The 21,823-nt window shown below is 43.5% G+C and overlaps 13 non-coding genes across 13 annotated transcripts; all 13 read right to left on the reverse strand.

The window, feature by feature from the left end:
- Nucleotides 1–411: 411 nt before the first annotated feature.
- TRNAG-UCC (transfer RNA glycine (anticodon UCC)) lies at nt 412–483 on the reverse strand. Its single transcript has one exon. It is a non-coding gene; the product is annotated as a tRNA-Gly (tRNA).
- Nucleotides 484–1,995: 1,512 nt separating this feature from the next.
- TRNAG-CCC (transfer RNA glycine (anticodon CCC)) lies at nt 1,996–2,067 on the reverse strand. The gene has a single exon. It is a non-coding gene; the product is annotated as a tRNA-Gly (tRNA).
- Nucleotides 2,068–3,596: 1,529 nt separating this feature from the next.
- Nucleotides 3,597–3,668, reverse strand: TRNAG-UCC (transfer RNA glycine (anticodon UCC)). The gene has a single exon. It is a non-coding gene; the product is annotated as a tRNA-Gly (tRNA).
- Nucleotides 3,669–5,180: 1,512 nt separating this feature from the next.
- On the reverse strand, nt 5,181–5,252 carry TRNAG-CCC (transfer RNA glycine (anticodon CCC)). The gene has a single exon. It is a non-coding gene; the product is annotated as a tRNA-Gly (tRNA).
- Nucleotides 5,253–6,781: 1,529 nt separating this feature from the next.
- TRNAG-UCC (transfer RNA glycine (anticodon UCC)) lies at nt 6,782–6,853 on the reverse strand. The gene has a single exon. It is a non-coding gene; the product is annotated as a tRNA-Gly (tRNA).
- Nucleotides 6,854–8,374: 1,521 nt separating this feature from the next.
- On the reverse strand, nt 8,375–8,446 carry TRNAG-CCC (transfer RNA glycine (anticodon CCC)). The gene has a single exon. It is a non-coding gene; the product is annotated as a tRNA-Gly (tRNA).
- Nucleotides 8,447–9,975: 1,529 nt separating this feature from the next.
- On the reverse strand, nt 9,976–10,047 carry TRNAG-UCC (transfer RNA glycine (anticodon UCC)). Its single transcript has one exon. It is a non-coding gene; the product is annotated as a tRNA-Gly (tRNA).
- A 1,522-nt stretch (nt 10,048–11,569) lies between these two features.
- On the reverse strand, nt 11,570–11,641 carry TRNAG-CCC (transfer RNA glycine (anticodon CCC)). The gene has a single exon. It is a non-coding gene; the product is annotated as a tRNA-Gly (tRNA).
- A 1,529-nt stretch (nt 11,642–13,170) lies between these two features.
- Nucleotides 13,171–13,242, reverse strand: TRNAG-UCC (transfer RNA glycine (anticodon UCC)). The gene has a single exon. It is a non-coding gene; the product is annotated as a tRNA-Gly (tRNA).
- A 1,522-nt stretch (nt 13,243–14,764) lies between these two features.
- On the reverse strand, nt 14,765–14,836 carry TRNAG-CCC (transfer RNA glycine (anticodon CCC)). Its single transcript has one exon. It is a non-coding gene; the product is annotated as a tRNA-Gly (tRNA).
- A 1,529-nt stretch (nt 14,837–16,365) lies between these two features.
- TRNAG-UCC (transfer RNA glycine (anticodon UCC)) lies at nt 16,366–16,437 on the reverse strand. Its single transcript has one exon. It is a non-coding gene; the product is annotated as a tRNA-Gly (tRNA).
- Nucleotides 16,438–17,959: 1,522 nt separating this feature from the next.
- On the reverse strand, nt 17,960–18,031 carry TRNAG-CCC (transfer RNA glycine (anticodon CCC)). The gene has a single exon. It is a non-coding gene; the product is annotated as a tRNA-Gly (tRNA).
- A 1,535-nt stretch (nt 18,032–19,566) lies between these two features.
- On the reverse strand, nt 19,567–19,638 carry TRNAG-UCC (transfer RNA glycine (anticodon UCC)). Its single transcript has one exon. It is a non-coding gene; the product is annotated as a tRNA-Gly (tRNA).
- Between the last annotated feature and the right edge of the window lie 2,185 nt (nt 19,639–21,823).

The following is a 21,823-nucleotide window of genomic DNA, read 5'->3' on the forward strand; positions in this document are numbered from 1 at the left end:
GCTACAAGGTGGTGCTACATTCAGGTGAGGGCACAAGTATGCACAAAATGTTGGGGACTTTTGCCAGATTTATTGCTGGATCTTGCATATTTTTTTCAGAGGCTAAATATTGCCTAGGAAATGCTTTTTAACATAGAGATGCTGGAGTTAAAATGTCTGGTCAGGCCTCAGCCCTTTCATTGTCTGCCACTGTAACATATTTTTTTACCAGTACATGTGAGTGGTGACTCTGCTTTATGAAACTTATCATATATTAGGACAATGAATATAGCAGAAGGGGCAATCGAAATGCTTGCCTACATATTTGTTTATTTTTTATATAATGGCTGATTAACCTCTTAATTATATTACCATTTTGTGAAATGTTGCTTTAAAATATATCCTGCTTGCAGAATATATAAGTATTTGTACTGCGTTGGCCGGGAATCGAACCCGGGTCAACTGCTTGGAAGGCAGCTATGCTCACCACTATACCACCAACGCCCTCTGATCTTTGCGCTCTCGGTTCTAAACATTAGGACCCTGAGTTCAATGACTATCATGCACCAGCTTCAATGGTGCATTTGGTTTAGATACCAACATGAAAAGCAATAGAAAGTTTTTGTAGAGGGTAAGGAACTGGGATTGAAACCAAGGACAAAGCTGTGCAGAAGAGAAGAATGGAAAGCAGCAATACAAATAATAGATATGAACACATAGAGGCAGCATGGGAAGCAAAGCAGGGAAGAGAAATAGAGAACATTCCATGAAATGCCCAGGAGATAGATAAGAGCAGAACAAAAAAGGGAAGAATGAAATTCAAAGCCTCCACATAAAAGTGTTTGAAGGTCCCACCAGTCATTCATGCTTATTATTGTGTGCCTTTACTTTCAAAGTACAGTGTGGAGCTTTTGACGATCCCTCTCTTGTATTTCAGCAGACACAGATAGTTGAGAAGTCTTTTCTCACATAGCTGACACAAGCTTGCGCTTTTCCTTGCTGGTAGCGTGGAAATGACAGCTTGGTCCTTGGAAGTAAAATCAAGCAAAATTAGCAGAGGATGGTTTCGATCCATCGACCTCTGGGTTATGGGCCCAGCACGCTTCCGCTGCGCCACTTTGCTCTGTTGTGAAAGTGTTCTTTTTATGCAGATAAGGAGCATTAGGCAGAGTAGCATGGGATTGGTCTGGCTCTCACCTCATTTGCATAAGTATATCCCAAGGCATGCTGGGTGCAGAAAAACTTCATCTTCCCCTCTCACAATCAGTCATAACTGAAAGTCAGACACTCTTAGGCACTAGCCGTTTCAGGCCTTTATCAAGACAGTAGCTCTTGAACCATCTCTCTCTCGCTCTGTGATCCTAGCACTAGCATGCTCAGGATTTGGCTTTACCTTGGAGCCAGAGATATACCCGGTGAGGGCTTGCCCGGTGTGAGGCTTTTGAGCGTTTGGGAGCGTTGTGGACGTTGGACAGGAAACTATGCGAATATGAAGCCTCCAACATTCCTGCTTCAGTGAGTGGTTCTTTCCATGGACATCTGACTCTTGGATTCCTCTCAACTTGCCTTCTGATAAAACATTTTGTGAGCAGCAGTTTCCTTCGACAGCTACAAGGTGGCGCTACATTCAGGTGAGAGCACAAGTATGCACAAAATGTTAGGGACTTTTGCCAGATTTATCGGTGGATCTTGCATATTTTTTCAGAGGCTAGATATTGCCTAGAAATGCTTTTTAACATAGAGATGCTGGAGTTACAATGTCTGGTCGGGCCTCAGCCCTTCCATTGTTTGCCCACTGTAACAAATTTATTACCAGCACATGTGTGTTGTGACTCTGCTTTATGAAACTTATCATATATTAGGACAATGTATGTAGCAGAAGGTGCGATTGAGATGTTTGCCCACGTATTTGTTTATTTTTTTATATATGGCTGATTAATCTGTTCGTGAAATTTCCATTTTGTGACATGTTGCATTACAATATATCCTGCTTGCAGAATATATAAGTATTTTCAGTGCGTTGGCCGGGAATCGAACCCGGGTCAACTGCTTGGGAAGCAGCTATGCTCACCACTATACCACCAACGCCCTCTGATGTGTTAGCTCTCGGTTCTAAATATTACGTTGCAGAAATCAATGACTATCTTGCACCAGCTTCAATGGTGCATTTGGTTTAGATACCAACATGAGAAGCAGTAGAACGTTTTTTGCAGAGGGTAAGGAACTGGGGATTGAAACCAAGGACAAAGTTGTGCAGAAGAGAAGAAATGAAAAGCAACAGTACAAATAGTAGAAATGAGCATATATAGGCAGCATGGGAAGCAAAGCAGGGAAGAGAAAGAGAACATTCCATGAAATGCCCAGGAGATAGATAAGAGCAGAACAAAAAGGGAAGAATGAAATTCAAAGCATGCCCAGAAAGTTGTGTGAAGCTCCCACCAGTCATTTATGGTTATAATTGTGTGTCTTTACTTTCAAAGTACAGGGTTGTACCTTTCACGATCACTCTTGTATTACACAGACACGAATAGTTGAGAAGTCTTTTCTCACATAGCTGGTACAAGCTTGCACTTTTCCTTTCTGGCTATGTGGAAATGACAGCTTGGTCCTTGGAAGGAAAATCAAGCAAAATTAGCAGAGGATGGTTTCGATCCATCGACCTCTGGGTTATGGGCCCAGCACGCTTCCGCTGCGCCACTCTGCTCCTTTGTGAAAGTGTTCTGTTTATGCAGATGAGGAGGCATTCAGAGAAGTGACGTGGGATTGGTCGGGCTCTCACCTCATTTGCCTAAGTATATCGCAAGGCATGCTGGGTGCAGAAAATCTTTATCTTCCCCTCTCACAATCAGTCACAACTGAAAGTCCAGACCCTCTTATTCACTAGCCGTTTCAGGCCTTTAACAAGACAACAGCTCTCCGACGCTCTCTGTCTCTCTCTCTCTCTGTGATCCTAGTGCTTGCATGCTCAGTATTTGGCTTTACCTGGGAGCCAGAGATCTACCCGGTGAGGGCTTGCCGGTATAAGGCTTTAGAGCGTTTGGGAGCGTTCGGTACATGAGAGGACGTTGGACTGGAAGCTATGCAAATTTGAAGCATCCAAACTTCCTGCTGCAGTCGGAGGCTCTTTCCATGGACATCTGCCTTTTGGATTCCTCTAAACTTGCCCTCTGATGAAGCATTTTGTGAGCTGCAGTTACCTCCGACGGCTACAAGGTGGTGCTACATTCAGGTGAGGGCACAAGTATGCACAAAATGTTGGGGACTTTTGCCAGATTTATTGCTGGATCTTGCATATTTTTTTCAGAGGCTAAATATTGCCTAGGAAATGCTTTTTAACATAGAGATGCTGGAGTTAAAATGTCTGGTCGGGCCTCAGCCCTTTCATTGTCTGCCCACTGTAACATATTTTTTTACCAGTACATGTGAGTGGTGACTCTGCTTTATGAAACTTATCATATATTAGGACAATGAATATAGCAGAAGGGGCGATCGAAATGCTTGCCTACATATTTGTTTATTTTTTATATAATGGCTGATTAACCTCTTAATTATATTACCATTTTGTGAAATGTTGCTTTAAAATATATCCTGCTTGCAGAATATATAAGTATTTGTATTGCGTTGGCCGGGAATCGAACCCGGGTCAACTGCTTGGAAGGCAGCTATGCTCACCACTATACCACCAACGCCCTCAGATCTTTGCGCTCTCGGTTCTAAACATTAGGACCCTGAGTTCAATGACTATCATGCACCAGCTTCAATGGTGCATTTGGTTTAGATACCAACATGAAAAGCAATAGAAAGTTTTTGTAGAAGGTAAGGAACTGGGATTGAAACCAAGGACAAAGCTGTGCAGAAGAGAAGAATGGAAAGCAGCAATACAAATAATAGATATGAACACATAGAGGCAGCATGGGAAGCAAAGCAGGGAAGAGAAATAGAGAACATTCCATGAAATGCCCAGGAGATAGATAAGAGCAGAACAAAAAAGGGAAGAATGAAATTCAAAGCCTCCACATAAAAGTGTTTGAAGGTCCCACCAGTCATTCATGCTTATTATTGTGTGCCTTTACTTTCAAAGTACAGTGTGGAGCTTTTGACGATCCCTCTCTTGTATTTCAGCAGACACAGATAGTTGAGAAGTCTTTTCTCACATAGCTGGCACAAGCTTGCGCTTTTCCTTGCTGGTAGCGTGGAAATGACAGCTTGGTCCTTGGAAGTAAAATCAAGCAAAATTAGCAGAGGATGGTTTCGATCCATCGACCTCTGGGTTATGGGCCCAGCACGCTTCCGCTGCGCCACTCTGCTCCGTTGTGAAAGTGTTCTTTTTATGCAGATAAGGAGCATTAGGCAGAGTAGCATGGGATTGGTCTGGCTCTCACCTCATTTGCATAAGTATATCCCAAGGCATGCTGGGTGCAGAAAAACTTCATCTTCCCCTCTCACAATCAGTCATAACTGAAAGTCAGACACTCTTAGGCACTAGCCGTTTCAGGCCTTTATCAAGACAGTAGCTCTTGAACCATCTCTCTCTCGCTCTGTGATCCTAGCACTAGCATGCTCAGGATTTGGCTTTACCTTGGAGCCAGAGATATACCCGGTGAGGGCTTGCCCGGTGTGAGGCTTTTGAGCGTTTGGGAGCGTTGTGGACGTTGGACAGGAAACTATGCGAATATGAAGCCTCCAACATTCCTGCTTCAGTGAGTGGTCCTTTCCATGGACATCTGACTCTTGGATTCCTCTCAACTTGCCTTCTGATAAAACATTTTGTGAGCAGCAGTTTCCTTCGACAGCTACAAGGTGGCGCTACATTCAGGTGAGAGCACAAGTATGCACAAAATGTTAGGGACTTTTGCCAGATTTATCGGTGGATCTTGCATATTTTTTCAGAGGCTAGATATTGCCTAGAAATGCTTTTTAACATAGAGATGCTGGAGTTACAATGTCTGGTCGGGCCTCAGCCCTTCCATTGTTTGCCCACTGTAACAAATTTATTACCAGCACATGTGTGTTGTGACTCTGCTTTATGAAACTTATCATATATTAGGACAATGTATGTAGCAGAAGGTGCGATTGAGATGTTTGCCCACGTATTTGTTTATTTTTTTATATATGGCTGATTAATCTGTTCGTGAAATTTCCATTTTGTGACATGTTGCATTACAATATATCCTGCTTGCAGAATATATAAGTATTTTCAGTGCGTTGGCCGGGAATCGAACCCGGGTCAACTGCTTGGGAAGCAGCTATGCTCACCACTATACCACCAACGCCCTCTGATGTGTTAGCTCTCGGTTCTAAATATTACGTTGCAGAAATCAATGACTATCTTGCACCAGCTTCAATGGTGCATTTGGTTTAGATACCAACATGAGAAGCAGTAGAACGTTTTTTGCAGAGGGTAAGGAACTGGGGATTGAAACCAAGGACAAAGTTGTGCAGAAGAGAAGAAATGAAAAGCAACAGTACAAATAGTAGAAATGAGCATATATAGGCAGCATGGGAAGCAAAGCAGGGAAGAGAAAGAGAACATTCCATGAAATGCCCAGGAGATAGATAAGAGCAGAACAAAAAGGGAAGAATGAAATTCAAAGCATGCCCAGAAAGTTGTGTGAAGCTCCCACCAGTCATTTATGGTTATAATTGTGTGTCTTTACTTTCAAAGTACAGGGTTGTACCTTTCACGATCACTCTTGTATTACACAGACACGAATAGTTGAGAAGTCTTTTCTCACATAGCTGGCACAAGCTTGCACTTTTCCTTTCTGGCTATGTGGAAATGACAGCTTGGTCCTTGGAAGGAAAATCAAGCAAAATTAGCAGAGGATGGTTTCGATCCATCGACCTCTGGGTTATGGGCCCAGCACGCTTCCGCTGCGCCACTCTGCTCCTTTGTGAAAGTGTTCTCTTTATGCAGATGAGGAGGCATTCAGAGAAGTGACGTGGGATTGGTCGGGCTCTCACCTCATTTGCCTAAGTATATCGCAAGGCATGCTGGGTGCAGAAAATCTTTATCTTCCCCTCTCACAATCAGTCACAACTGAAAGTCCAGACCCTCTTAGGCACTAGCCGTTTCAGGCCTTTAACAAGACAACAGCTCTCCGACGCTCTCTGTCTCTCTCTCTCTCTGTGATCCTAGTGCTTGCATGCTCAGTATTTGGCTTTTCCTGGGAGCCAGAGATCTACCCGGTGAGGGCTTGCCGGTATAAGGCTTTAGAGCGTTTGGGAGCGTTCGGTACATGAGAGGACGTTGGACTGGAAGCTATGCAAATTTGAAGCATCCAAACTTCCTGCTGCAGTCGGAGGCTCTTTCCATGGACATCTGCCTTTTGGATTCCTCTAAACTTGCCCTCTGATGAAACATTTTGTGAGCTGCAGTTACCTCCGACGGCTACAAGGTGGTGCTACATTCAGGTGAGGGCACAAGTATGCACAAAATGTTGGGGACTTTTGCCAGATTTATTGCTGGATCTTGCATATTTTTTTCAGAGGCTAAATATTGCCTAGGAAATGCTTTTTAACATAGAGATGCTGGAGTTAAAAGGTCTGGTTGGGCCTCAGCCCTTTCATTGTCTGCCCACTGTAACATATTTTTTTACCAGTACATGTGAGTGGTGACTCTGCTTTATGAAACTTATCATATATTAGGACAATGAATATAGCAGAAGGGGCGATCGAAATGCTTGCCTACATATTTGTTTATTCTTTATATAATGGCTGATTAACCTCTTAATTATATTACCATTTTGTGAAATGTTGCTTTAAAATATATCCTGCTTGCAGAATATATAAGTATTTATACTGCGTTGGCCGGGAATCGAACCCGGGTCAACTGCTTGGAAGGCAGCTATGCTCACCACTATACCACCAACGCCCTCTGATCTTTGCGCTCTCGGTTCTAAACATTAGGACCCTGAGTTCAATGACTATCATGCACCAGCTTCAATGGTGCATTTGGTTTAGATACCAACATGAAAAGCAATAGAAAGTTTTTGTAGAGGGTAAGGAACTGGGATTGAAACCAAGGACAAAGCTGTGCAGAAGAGAAGAATGGAAAGCAGCAATACAAATAATAGATATGAACACATAGAGGCAGCATGGGAAGCAAAGCAGGGAAGAGAAATAGAGAACATTCCATGAAATGCCCAGGAGATAGATAAGAGCAGAACAAAAAAGGGAAGAATGAAATTCAAAGCCTCCACATAAAAGTGTTTGAAGGTCCCACCAGTCATTCATGCTTATTATTGTGTGCCTTTACTTTCAAAGTACAGTGTGGAGCCTTTGACGATCCCTCTCTTGTATTTCAGCAGACACAGATAGTTGAGAAGTCTTTTCTCACATAGCTGGCACAAGCTTGCGCTTTTCCTTGCTGGTAGCGTGGAAATGACAGCTTGGTCCTTGGAAGTAAAATCAAGCAAAATTAGCAGAGGATGGTTTCGATCCATCGACCTCTGGGTTATGGGCCCAGCACGCTTCCGCTGCGCCACTCTGCTCCGTTGTGAAAGTGTTCTTTTTATGCAGATAAGGAGCATTAGGCAGAGTAGCATGGGATTGGTCTGGCTCTCACCTCATTTGCATAAGTATATCCCAAGGCATGCTGGGTGCAGAAAAACTTCATCTTCCCCTCTCACAATCAGTCATAACTGAAAGTCAGACACTCTTAGGCACTAGCCGTTTCAGGCCTTTATCAAGACAGTAGCTCTTGAACCATCTCTCTCTCGCTCTGTGATCCTAGCACTAGCATGCTCAGGATTTGGCTTTACCTTGGAGCCAGAGATATACCCGGTGAGGGCTTGCCCGGTGTGAGGCTTTGAGCGTTTGGGAGCGTTCGGGACGTGAGTGGACGTTGGACAGGAAACTATGCGAATATGAAGCCTCCAACATTCCTGCTTCAGTGAGTGGTTCTTTCCATGGACATCTGACTCTTGGATTCCTCTCAACTTGCCTTCTGATAAAACATTTTGTGAGCAGCAGTTTCCTTCGACAGCTACAAGGTGGCGCTACATTCAGGTGAGAGCACAAGTATGCACAAAATGTTAGGGACTTTTGCCAGATTTATCGGTGGATCTTGCATATTTTTTCAGAGGCTAGATATTGCCTAGAAATGCTTTTTAACATAGAGATGCTGGAGTTACAATGTCTGGTCGGGCCTCAGCCCTTCCATTGTTTGCCCACTGTAACAAATTTATTACCAGCACATGTGTGTTGTGACTCTGCTTTATGAAACTTATCATATATTAGGACAATGTATGTAGCAGAAGGTGCGATTGAGATGTTTGCCCACGTATTTGTTTATTTTTTTATATATGGCTGATTAATCTGTTCGTGAAATTTCCATTTTGTGACATGTTGCATTACAATATATCCTGCTTGCAGAATATATAAGTATTTTCAGTGCGTTGGCCGGGAATCGAACCCGGGTCAACTGCTTGGGAAGCAGCTATGCTCACCACTATACCACCAACGCCCTCTGATGTGTTAGCTCTCGGTTCTAAATATTACGTTGCAGAAATCAATGACTATCTTGCACCAGCTTCAATGGTGCATTTGGTTTAGATACCAACATGAGAAGCAGTAGAACGTTTTTTGCAGAGGGTAAGGAACTGGGGATTGAAACCAAGGACAAAGTTGTGCAGAAGAGAAGAAATGAAAAGCAACAGTACAAATAGTAGAAATGAGCATATATAGGCAGCATGGGAAGCAAAGCAGGGAAGAGAAAGAGAACATTCCATGAAATGCCCAGGAGATAGATAAGAGCAGAACAAAAAGGGAAGAATGAAATTCAAAGCATGCCCAGAAAGTTGTGTGAAGCTCCCACCAGTCATTTATGGTTATAATTGTGTGTCTTTACTTTCAAAGTACAGGGTTGTACCTTTCACGATCACTCTTGTATTACACAGACACGAATAGTTGAGAAGTCTTTTCTCACATAGCTGGTACAAGCTTGCACTTTTCCTTTCTGGCTATGTGGAAATGACAGCTTGGTCCTTGGAAGGAAAATCAAGCAAAATTAGCAGAGGATGGTTTCGATCCATCGACCTCTGGGTTATGGGCCCAGCACGCTTCCGCTGCGCCACTCTGCTCCTTTGTGAAAGTGTTCTGTTTATGCAGATGAGGAGGCATTCAGAGAAGTGACGTGGGATTGGTCGGGCTCTCACCTCATTTGCCTAAGTATATCGCAAGGCATGCTGGGTGCAGAAAATCTTTATCTTCCCCTCTCACAATCAGTCACAACTGAAAGTCCAGACCCTCTTATTCACTAGCCGTTTCAGGCCTTTAACAAGACAACAGCTCTCCGACGCTCTCTGTCTCTCTCTCTCTCTGTGAACCTAGTGCTTGCATGCTCAGTATTTGGCTTTACCTGGGAGCCAGAGATCTACCCGGTGAGGGCTTGCCGGTATAAGGCTTTAGAGCGTTTGGGAGCGTTCGGTACATGAGAGGACGTTGGACTGGAAGCTATGCAAATTTGAAGCATCCAAACTTCCTGCTGCAGTCGGAGGCTCTTTCCATGGACATCTGCCTTTTGGATTCCTCTAAACTTGCCCTCTGATGAAGCATTTTGTGAGCTGCAGTTACCTCCGACGGCTACAAGGTGGTGCTACATTCAGGTGAGGGCACAAGTATGCACAAAATGTTGGGGACTTTTGCCAGATTTATTGCTGGATCTTGCATATTTTTTTCAGAGGCTAAATATTGCCTAGGAAATGCTTTTTAACATAGAGATGCTGGAGTTAAAATGTCTGGTCGGGCCTCAGCCCTTTCATTGTCTGCCCACTGTAACATATTTTTTTACCAGTACATGTGAGTGGTGACTCTGCTTTATGAAACTTATCATATATTAGGACAATGAATATAGCAGAAGGGGCGATCGAAATGCTTGCCTACATATTTGTTTATTTTTTATATAATGGCTGATTAACCTCTTAATTATATTACCATTTTGTGAAATGTTGCTTTAAAATATATCCTGCTTGCAGAATATATAAGTATTTGTATTGCGTTGGCCGGGAATCGAACCCGGGTCAACTGCTTGGAAGGCAGCTATGCTCACCACTATACCACCAACGCCCTCAGATCTTTGCGCTCTCGGTTCTAAACATTAGGACCCTGAGTTCAATGACTATCATGCACCAGCTTCAATGGTGCATTTGGTTTAGATACCAACATGAAAAGCAATAGAAAGTTTTTGTAGAAGGTAAGGAACTGGGATTGAAACCAAGGACAAAGCTGTGCAGAAGAGAAGAATGGAAAGCAGCAATACAAATAATAGATATGAACACATAGAGGCAGCATGGGAAGCAAAGCAGGGAAGAGAAATAGAGAACATTCCATGAAATGCCCAGGAGATAGATAAGAGCAGAACAAAAAAGGGAAGAATGAAATTCAAAGCCTCCACATAAAAGTGTTTGAAGGTCCCACCAGTCATTCATGCTTATTATTGTGTGCCTTTACTTTCAAAGTACAGTGTGGAGCTTTTGACGATCCCTCTCTTGTATTTCAGCAGACACAGATAGTTGAGAAGTCTTTTCTCACATAGCTGGCACAAGCTTGCGCTTTTCCTTGCTGGTAGCGTGGAAATGACAGCTTGGTCCTTGGAAGTAAAATCAAGCAAAATTAGCAGAGGATGGTTTCGATCCATCGACCTCTGGGTTATGGGCCCAGCACGCTTCCGCTGCGCCACTCTGCTCCGTTGTGAAAGTGTTCTTTTTATGCAGATAAGGAGCATTAGGCAGAGTAGCATGGGATTGGTCTGGCTCTCACCTCATTTGCATAAGTATATCCCAAGGCATGCTGGGTGCAGAAAAACTTCATCTTCCCCTCTCACAATCAGTCATAACTGAAAGTCAGACACTCTTAGGCACTAGCCGTTTCAGGCCTTTATCAAGACAGTAGCTCTTGAACCATCTCTCTCTCGCTCTGTGATCCTAGCACTAGCATGCTCAGGATTTGGCTTTACCTTGGAGCCAGAGATATACCCGGTGAGGGCTTGCCCGGTGTGAGGCTTTTGAGCGTTTGGGAGCGTTCGGGACGTGAGTGGACGTTGGACAGGAAACTATGCGAATATGAAGCCTCCAACATTCCTGCTTCAGTGAGTGGTCCTTTCCATGGACATCTGACTCTTGGATTCCTCTCAACTTGCCTTCTGATAAAACATTTTGTGAGCAGCAGTTTCCTTCGACAGCTACAAGGTGGCGCTACATTCAGGTGAGAGCACAAGTATGCACAAAATGTTAGGGACTTTTGCCAGATTTATCGGTGGATCTTGCATATTTTTTCAGAGGCTAGATATTGCCTAGAAATGCTTTTTAACATAGAGATGCTGGAGTTACAATGTCTGGTCGGGCCTCAGCCCTTCCATTGTTTGCCCACTGTAACAAATTTATTACCAGCACATGTGTGTTGTGACTCTGCTTTATGAAACTTATCATATATTAGGACAATGTATGTAGCAGAAGGTGCGATTGAGATGTTTGCCCACGTATTTGTTTATTTTTTTATATATGGCTGATTAATCTGTTCGTGAAATTTCCATTTTGTGACATGTTGCATTACAATATATCCTGCTTGCAGAATATATAAGTATTTTCAGTGCGTTGGCCGGGAATCGAACCCGGGTCAACTGCTTGGGAAGCAGCTATGCTCACCACTATACCACCAACGCCCTCTGATGTGTTAGCTCTCGGTTCTAAATATTACGTTGCAGAAATCAATGACTATCTTGCACCAGCTTCAATGGTGCATTTGGTTTAGATACCAACATGAGAAGCAGTAGAACGTTTTTTGCAGAGGGTAAGGAACTGGGGATTGAAACCAAGGACAAAGTTGTGCAGAAGAGAAGAAATGAAAAGCAACAGTACAAATAGTAGAAATGAGCATATATAGGCAGCATGGGAAGCAAAGCAGGGAAGAGAAAGAGAACATTCCATGAAATGCCCAGGAGATAGATAAGAGCAGAACAAAAAGGGAAGAATGAAATTCAAAGCATGCCCAGAAAGTTGTGTGAAGCTCCCACCAGTCATTTATGGTTATAATTGTGTGTCTTTACTTTCAAAGTACAGGGTTGTACCTTTCACGATCACTCTTGTATTACACAGACACGAATAGTTGAGAAGTCTTTTCTCACATAGCTGGCACAAGCTTGCACTTTTCCTTTCTGGCTATGTGGAAATGACAGCTTGGTCCTTGGAAGGAAAATCAAGCAAAATTAGCAGAGGATGGTTTCGATCCATCGACCTCTGGGTTATGGGCCCAGCACGCTTCCGCTGCGCCACTCTGCTCCTTTGTGAAAGTGTTCTCTTTATGCAGATGAGGAGGCATTCAGAGAAGTGACGTGGGATTGGTCGGGCTCTCACCTCATTTGCCTAAGTATATCGCAAGGCATGCTGGGTGCAGAAAATCTTTATCTTCCCCTCTCACAATCAGTCACAACTGAAAGTCCAGACCCTCTTAGGCACTAGCCGTTTCAGGCCTTTAACAAGACAACAGCTCTCCGACGCTCTCTGTCTCTCTCTCTCTCTGTGATCCTAGTGCTTGCATGCTCAGTATTTGGCTTTTCCTGGGAGCCAGAGATCTACCCGGTGAGGGCTTGCCGGTATAAGGCTTTAGAGCGTTTGGGAGCGTTCGGTACATGAGAGGACGTTGGACTGGAAGCTATGCAAATTTGAAGCATCCAAACTTCCTGCTGCAGTCGGAGGCTCTTTCCATGGACATCTGCCTTTTGGATTCCTCTAAACTTGCCCTCTGATGAAACATTTTGTGAGCTGCAGTTACCTCCGACGGCTACAAGGTGGTGCTACATTCAGGTGAGGGCACAAGTATGCACAAAATGTTGGGGACTTTTGCCAGATTTATTGCTGGATCTTGCATATTTTTTTCAGAGGCTAAATATTGCCTAGGAAATGCTTTTTAACATAGAGATGCTGGAGTTAAAAGGTCTGGTTGGGCCTCAGCCCTTTCATTGTCTGCCCACTGTAACATATTTTTTTACCAGTACATGTGAGTGGTGACTCTGCTTTATGAAACTTATCATATATTAGGACAATGAATATAGCAGAAGGGGCGATCGAAATGCTTGCCTACATATTTGTTTATTCTTTATATAATGGCTGATTAACCTCTTAATTATATTACCATTTTGTGAAATGTTGCTTTAAAATATATCCTGCTTGCAGAATATATAAGTATTTATACTGCGTTGGCCGGGAATCGAACCCGGGTCAACTGCTTGGAAGGCAGCTATGCTCACCACTATACCACCAACGCCCTCTGATCTTTGCGCTCTCGGTTCTAAACATTAGGACCCTGAGTTCAATGACTATCATGCACCAGCTTCAATGGTGCATTTGGTTTAGATACCAACATGAAAAGCAATAGAAAGTTTTTGTAGAGGGTAAGGAACTGGGATTGAAACCAAGGACAAAGCTGTGCAGAAGAGAAGAATGGAAAGCAGCAATACAAATAATAGATATGAACACATAGAGGCAGCATGGGAAGCAAAGCAGGGAAGAGAAATAGAGAACATTCCATGAAATGCCCAGGAGATAGATAAGAGCAGAACAAAAAAGGGAAGAATGAAATTCAAAGCCTCCACATAAAAGTGTTTGAAGGTCCCACCAGTCATTCATGCTTATTATTGTGTGCCTTTACTTTCAAAGTACAGTGTGGAGCCTTTGACGATCCCTCTCTTGTATTTCAGCAGACACAGATAGTTGAGAAGTCTTTTCTCACATAGCTGGCACAAGCTTGCGCTTTTCCTTGCTGGTAGCGTGGAAATGACAGCTTGGTCCTTGGAAGTAAAATCAAGCAAAATTAGCAGAGGATGGTTTCGATCCATCGACCTCTGGGTTATGGGCCCAGCACGCTTCCGCTGCGCCACTCTGCTCCGTTGTGAAAGTGTTCTTTTTATGCAGATAAGGAGCATTAGGCAGAGTAGCATGGGATTGGTCTGGCTCTCACCTCATTTGCATAAGTATATCCCAAGGCATGCTGGGTGCAGAAAAACTTCATCTTCCCCTCTCACAATCAGTCATAACTGAAAGTCAGACACTCTTAGGCACTAGCCGTTTCAGGCCTTTATCAAGACAGTAGCTCTTGAACCATCTCTCTCTCGCTCTGTGATCCTAGCACTAGCATGCTCAGGATTTGGCTTTACCTTGGAGCCAGAGATATACCCGGTGAGGGCTTGCCCGGTGTGAGGCTTTTGAGCGTTTGGGAGCGTTCGGGACGTGAGTGGACGTTGGACAGGAAACTATGCGAATATGAAGCCTCCAACATTCCTGCTTCAGTGAGTGGTTCTTTCCATGGACATCTGACTCTTGGATTCCTCTCAACTTGCCTTCTGATAAAACATTTTGTGAGCAGCAGTTTCCTTCGACAGCTACAAGGTGGCGCTACATTCAGGTGAGAGCACAAGTATGCACAAAATGTTAGGGACTTTTGCCAGATTTATCGGTGGATCTTGCATATTTTTTCAGAGGCTAGATATTGCCTAGAAATGCTTTTTAACATAGAGATGCTGGAGTTACAATGTCTGGTCGGGCCTCAGCCCTTCCATTGTTTGCCCACTGTAACAAATTTATTACCAGCACATGTGTGTTGTGACTCTGCTTTATGAAACTTATCATATATTAGGACAATGTATGTAGCAGAAGGTGCGATTGAGATGTTTGCCCACGTATTTGTTTATTTTTTTATATATGGCTGATTAATCTGTTCGTGAAATTTCCATTTTGTGACATGTTGCATTACAATATATCCTGCTTGCAGAATATATAAGTATTTTCAGTGCGTTGGCCGGGAATCGAACCCGGGTCAACTGCTTGGGAAGCAGCTATGCTCACCACTATACCACCAACGCCCTCTGATGTGTTAGCTCTCGGTTCTAAATATTACGTTGCAGAAATCAATGACTATCTTGCACCAGCTTCAATGGTGCATTTGGTTTAGATACCAACATGAGAAGCAGTAGAACGTTTTTTGCAGAGGGTAAGGAACTGGGGATTGAAACCAAGGACAAAGTTGTGCAGAAGAGAAGAAATGAAAAGCAACAGTACAAATAGTAGAAATGAGCATATATAGGCAGCATGGGAAGCAAAGCAGGGAAGAGAAAGAGAACATTCCATGAAATGCCCAGGAGATAGATAAGAGCAGAACAAAAAGGGAAGAATGAAATTCAAAGCATGCCCAGAAAGTTGTGTGAAGCTCCCACCAGTCATTTATGGTTATAATTGTGTGTCTTTACTTTCAAAGTACAGGGTTGTACCTTTCACGATCACTCTTGTATTACACAGACACGAATAGTTGAGAAGTCTTTTCTCACATAGCTGGTACAAGCTTGCACTTTTCCTTTCTGGCTATGTGGAAATGACAGCTTGGTCCTTGGAAGGAAAATCAAGCAAAATTAGCAGAGGATGGTTTCGATCCATCGACCTCTGGGTTATGGGCCCAGCACGCTTCCGCTGCGCCACTCTGCTCCTTTGTGAAAGTGTTCTGTTTATGCAGATGAGGAGGCATTCAGAGAAGTGACGTGGGATTGGTCGGGCTCTCACCTCATTTGCCTAAGTATATCGCAAGGCATGCTGGGTGCAGAAAATCTTTATCTTCCCCTCTCACAATCAGTCACAACTGAAAGTCCAGACCCTCTTATTCACTAGCCGTTTCAGGCCTTTAACAAGACAACAGCTCTCCGACGCTCTCTGTCTCTCTCTCTCTCTGTGAACCTAGTGCTTGCATGCTCAGTATTTGGCTTTACCTGGGAGCCAGAGATCTACCCGGTGAGGGCTTGCCGGTATAAGGCTTTAGAGCGTTTGGGAGCGTTCGGTACATGAGAGGACGTTGGACTGGAAGCTATGCAAATTTGAAGCATCCAAACTTCCTGCTGCAGTCGGAGGCTCTTTCCATGGACATCTGCCTTTTGGATTCCTCTAAACTTGCCCTCTGATGAAACATTTTGTGAGCTGCAGTTACCTCCGACGGCTACAAGGTGGTGCTACATTCAGGTGAGGGCACAAGTATGCACAAAATGTTGGGGACTTTTGCCAGATTTATTGCTGGATCTTGCATATTTTTTTCAGAGGCTAAATATTGCCTAGGAAATGCTTTTTAACATAGAGATGCTGGAGTTAAAATGTCTGGTCGGGCCTCAGCCCTTTCATTGTCTGCCCACTGTAACATATTTTTTTACCTGTACATGTGAGTGGTGACTCTGCTTTATGAAACTTATCATATATTAGGACAATGAATATAGCAGAAGGGGCGATCGAAATGCTTGCCTACATATTTGTTTATTTTTTATATAATGGCTGATTAACCTCTTAATTATATTACCATTTTGTGAAATGTTGCTTTAAAATATATCCTGCTTGCAGAATATATAAGTATTTGTATTGCGTTGGCCGGGAATCGAACCCGGGTCAACTGCTTGGAAGGCAGCTATGCTCACCACTATACCACCAACGCCCTCAGATCTTTGCGCTCTCGGTTCTAAACATTAGGACCCTGAGTTCAATGACTATCATGCACCAGCTTCAATGGTGCATTTGGTTTAGATACCAACATGAAAAGCAATAGAAAGTTTTTGTAGAAGGTAAGGAACTGGGATTGAAACCAAGGACAAAGCTGTGCAGAAGAGAAGAATGGAAAGCAGCAATACAAATAATAGATATGAACACATAGAGGCAGCATGGGAAGCAAAGCAGGGAAGAGAAATAGAGAACATTCCATGAAATGCCCAGGAGATAGATAAGAGCAGAACAAAAAAGGGAAGAATGAAATTCAAAGCCTCCACATAAAAGTGTTTGAAGGTCCCACCAGTCATTCATGCTTATTATTGTGTGCCTTTACTTTCAAAGTACAGTGTGGAGCTTTTGACGATCCCTCTCTTGTATTTCAGCAGACACAGATAGTTGAGAAGTCTTTTCTCACATAGCTGGCACAAGCTTGCGCTTTTCCTTGCTGGTAGCGTGGAAATGACAGCTTGGTCCTTGGAAGTAAAATCAAGCAAAATTAGCAGAGGATGGTTTCGATCCATCGACCTCTGGGTTATGGGCCCAGCACGCTTCCGCTGCGCCACTCTGCTCCGTTGTGAAAGTGTTCTTTTTATGCAGATAAGGAGCATTAGGCAGAGTAGCATGGGATTGGTCTGGCTCTCACCTCATTTGCATAAGTATATCCCAAGGCATGCTGGGTGCAGAAAAACTTCATCTTCCCCTCTCACAATCAGTCATAACTGAAAGTCAGACACTCTTAGGCACTAGCCGTTTCAGGCCTTTATCAAGACAGTAGCTCTTGAACCATCTCTCTCTCGCTCTGTGATCCTAGCACTAGCATGCTCAGGATTTGGCTTTACCTTGGAGCCAGAGATATACCCGGTGAGGGCTTGCCCGGTGTGAGGCTTTTGAGCGTTTGGGAGCGTTCGGGACGTGAGTGGACGTTGGACAGGAAACTATGCGAATATGAAGCCTCCAACATTCCTGCTTCAGTGAGTGGTTCTTTCCATGGACATCTGACTCTTGGATTCCTCTCAACTTGCCTTCTGATAAAACATTTTGTGAGCAGCAGTTTCCTTCGACAGCTACAAGGTGGCGCTACATTCAGGTGAGAGCACAAGTATGCACAAAATGTTAGGGACTTTTGCCAGATTTATCGGTGGATCTTGCATATTTTTTCAGAGGCTAGATATTGCCTAGAAATGCTTTTTAACATAGAGATGCTGGAGTTACAATGTCTGGTCGGGCCTCAGCCGTTCCATTGTTTGCCCACTGTAACAAATTTATTACCAGCACATGTGTGTTGTGACTCTGCTTTATGAAACTTATCATATATTAGGACAATGTATGTAGCAGAAGGTGCGATTGAGATGTTTGCCCACGTATTTGTTTATTTTTTTATATATGGCTGATTAATCTGTTCGTGAAATTTCCATTTTGTGACATGTTGCATTACAATATATCCTGCTTGCAGAATATATAAGTATTTTCAGTGCGTTGGCCGGGAATCGAACCCGGGTCAACTGCTTGGGAAGCAGCTATGCTCACCACTATACCACCAACGCCCTCTGATGTGTTAGCTCTCGGTTCTAAATATTACGTTGCAGAAATCAATGACTATCTTGCACCAGCTTCAATGGTGCATTTGGTTTAGATACCAACATGAGAAGCAGTAGAACGTTTTTTGCAGAGGGTAAGGAACTGGGGATTGAAACCAAGGACAAAGTTGTGCAGAAGAGAAGAAATGAAAAGCAACAGTACAAATAGTAGAAATGAGCATATATAGGCAGCATGGGAAGCAAAGCAGGGAAGAGAAAGAGAACATTCCATGAAATGCCCAGGAGATAGATAAGAGCAGAACAAAAAGGGAAGAATGAAATTCAAAGCATGCCCAGAAAGTTGTGTGAAGCTCCCACCAGTCAGTCATTTATGGTTATAATTGTGTGTCTTTACTTTCAAAGTACAGGGTTGTACCTTTCACGATCACTCTTGTATTACACAGACACGAATAGTTGAGAAGTCTTTTCTCACATAGCTGGCACAAGCTTGCACTTTTCCTTTCTGGCTATGTGGAAATGACAGCTTGGTCCTTGGAAGGAAAATCAAGCAAAATTAGCAGAGGATGGTTTCGATCCATCGACCTCTGGGTTATGGGCCCAGCACGCTTCCGCTGCGCCACTCTGCTCCTTTGTGAAAGTGTTCTCTTTATGCAGATGAGGAGGCATTCAGAGAAGTGACGTGGGATTGGTCGGGCTCTCACCTCATTTGCCTAAGTATATCGCAAGGCATGCTGGGTGCAGAAAATCTTTATCTTCCCCTCTCACAATCAGTCACAACTGAAAGTCCAGACCCTCTTAGGCACTAGCCGTTTCAGGCCTTTAACAAGACAACAGCTCTCCGACGCTCTCTGTCTCTCTCTCTCTCTCTGTGATCCTAGTGCTTGCATGCTCAGTATTTGGCTTTACCTGGGAGCCAGAGATCTACCCGGTGAGGGCTTGCCGGGTATAAGGCTTTAGAGCGTTTGGGAGCATTCGGTACATGAGAGGACGTTGGACTGGAAGCTATGCAAATTTGAAGCATCCAAACTTCCTGCTGCAGTCGGAGGCTCTTTCCATGGACATCTGCCTTTTGGATTCCTCTAAACTTGCCCTCTGATGAAACATTTTGTGAGCTGCAGTTACCTCCGACGGCTACAAGGTGGTGCTACATTCAGGTGAGGGCACAAGTATGCACAAAATGTTGGGGACTTTTGCCAGATTTATTGCTGGATCTTGCATATTTTTTTCAGAGGCTAAATATTGCCTAGGAAATGCTTTTTAACATAGAGATGCTGGAGTTAAAATGTCTGGTCAGGCCTCAGCCCTTTCATTGTCTGCCACTGTAACATATTTTTTTACCAGTACATGTGAGTGGTGACTCTGCTTTATGAAACTTATCATATATTAGGACAATGAATATAGCAGAAGGGGCGATCGAAATGCTTGCCTACATATTTGTTTATTTTTTATATAATGGCTGATTAACCTCTTAATTATATTACCATTTTGTGAAATGTTGCTTTAAAATATATCCTGCTTGCAGAATATATAAGTATTTGTACTGCGTTGGCCGGGAATCGAACCCGGGTCAACTGCTTGGAAGGCAGCTATGCTCACCACTATACCACCAACGCCCTCTGATCTTTGCGCTCTCGGTTCTAAACATTAGGACCCTGAGTTCAATGACTATCATGCACCAGCTTCAATGGTGCATTTGGTTTAGATACCAACATGAAAAGCAATAGAAAGTTTTTGTAGAGGGTAAGGAACTGGGATTGAAACCAAGGACAAAGCTGTGCAGAAGAGAAGAATGGAAAGCAGCAATACAAATAATAGATATGAACACATAGAGGCAGCATGGGAAGCAAAGCAGGGAAGAGAAATAGAGAACATTCCATGAAATGCCCAGGAGATAGATAAGAGCAGAACAAAAAAGGGAAGAATGAAATTCAAAGCCTCCACATAAAAGTGTTTGAAGGTCCCACCAGTCATTCATGCTTATTATTGTGTGCCTTTACTTTCAAAGTACAGTGTGGAGCTTTTGACGATCCCTCTCTTGTATTTCAGCAGACACAGATAGTTGAGAAGTCTTTTCTCACATAGCTGACACAAGCTTGCGCTTTTCCTTGCTGGTAGCGTGGAAATGACAGCTTGGTCCTTGGAAGTAAAATCAAGCAAAATTAGCAGAGGATGGTTTCGATCCATCGACCTCTGGGTTATGGGCCCAGCACGCTTCCGCTGCGCCACTTTGCTCTGTTGTGAAAGTGTTCTTTTTATGCAGATAAGGAGCATTAGGCAGAGTAGCATGGGATTGGTCTGGCTCTCACCTCATTTGCATAAGTATATCCCAAGGCATGCTGGGTGCAGAAAAACTTCATCTTCCCCTCTCACAATCAGTCATAACTGAAAGTCAGACACTCTTAGGCACTAGCCGTTTCAGGCCTTTATCAAGACAGTAGCTCTTGAACCATCTCTCTCTCGCTCTGTGATCCTAGCACTAGCATGCTCAGGATTTGGCTTTACCTTGGAGCCAGAGATATACCCGGTGAGGGCTTGCCCGGTGTGAGGCTTTTGAGCGTTTGGGAGCGTTGTGGACGTTGGACAGGAAACTATGCGAATATGAAGCCTCCAACATTCCTGCTTCAGTGAGTGGTTCTTTCCATGGACATCTGACTCTTGGATTCCTCTCAACTTGCCTTCTGATAAAACATTTTGTGAGCAGCAGTTTCCTTCGACAGCTACAAGGTGGCGCTACATTCAGGTGAGAGCACAAGTATGCACAAAATGTTAGGGACTTTTGCCAGATTTATCGGTGGATCTTGCATATTTTTTCAGAGGCTAGATATTGCCTAGAAATGCTTTTTAACATAGAGATGCTGGAGTTACAATGTCTGGTCGGGCCTCAGCCCTTCCATTGTTTGCCCACTGTAACAAATTTATTACCAGCACATGTGTGTTGTGACTCTGCTTTATGAAACTTATCATATATTAGGACAATGTATGTAGCAGAAGGTGCGATTGAGATGTTTGCCCACGTATTTGTTTATTTTTTTATATATGGCTGATTAATCTGTTCGTGAAATTTCCATTTTGTGACATGTTGCATTACAATATATCCTGCTTGCAGAATATATAAGTATTTTCAGTTTATTGGCCGGGAATCGAACCCGGGTCAACTGCTTGGGAAGCAGCTATGCTCACCACTATACCACCAACGCCCTCTGATGTGTTAGCTCTCGGTTCTAAATATTACGTTGCAGAAATCAATGACTATCTTGCACCAGCTTCAATGGTGCATTTGGTTTAGATACCAACATGAGAAGCAGTAGAACGTTTTTTGCAGAGGGTAAGGAACTGGGGATTGAAACCAAGGACAAAGTTGTGCAGAAGAGAAGAAATGAAAAGCAACAGTACAAATAGTAGAAATGAGCATATATAGGCAGCATGGGAAGCAAAGCAGGGAAGAGAAAGAGAACATTCCATGAAATGCCCAGGAGATAGATAAGAGCAGAACAAAAAGGGAAGAATGAAATTCAAAGCATGCCCAGAAAGTTGTGTGAAGCTCCCACCAGTCAGTCATTTATGGTTATAATTGTGTGTCTTTACTTTCAAAGTACAGGGTTGTACCTTTCACGATCACTCTTGTATTACACAGACACGAATAGTTGAGAAGTCTTTTCTCACATAGCTGGCACAAGCTTGCACTTTTCCTTTCTGGCTATGTGGAAATGACAGCTTGGTCCTTGGAAGGAAAATCAAGCAAAATTAGCAGAGGATGGTTTCGATCCATCGACCTCTGGGTTATGGGCCCAGCACGCT

Source organism: Lissotriton vulgaris, chromosome 9 (assembly GCF_964263255.1).
Source record: "Lissotriton vulgaris chromosome 9, aLisVul1.2, whole genome shotgun sequence".
Classification (NCBI taxonomy): Eukaryota; Metazoa; Chordata; class Amphibia; order Caudata; family Salamandridae; genus Lissotriton; species Lissotriton vulgaris.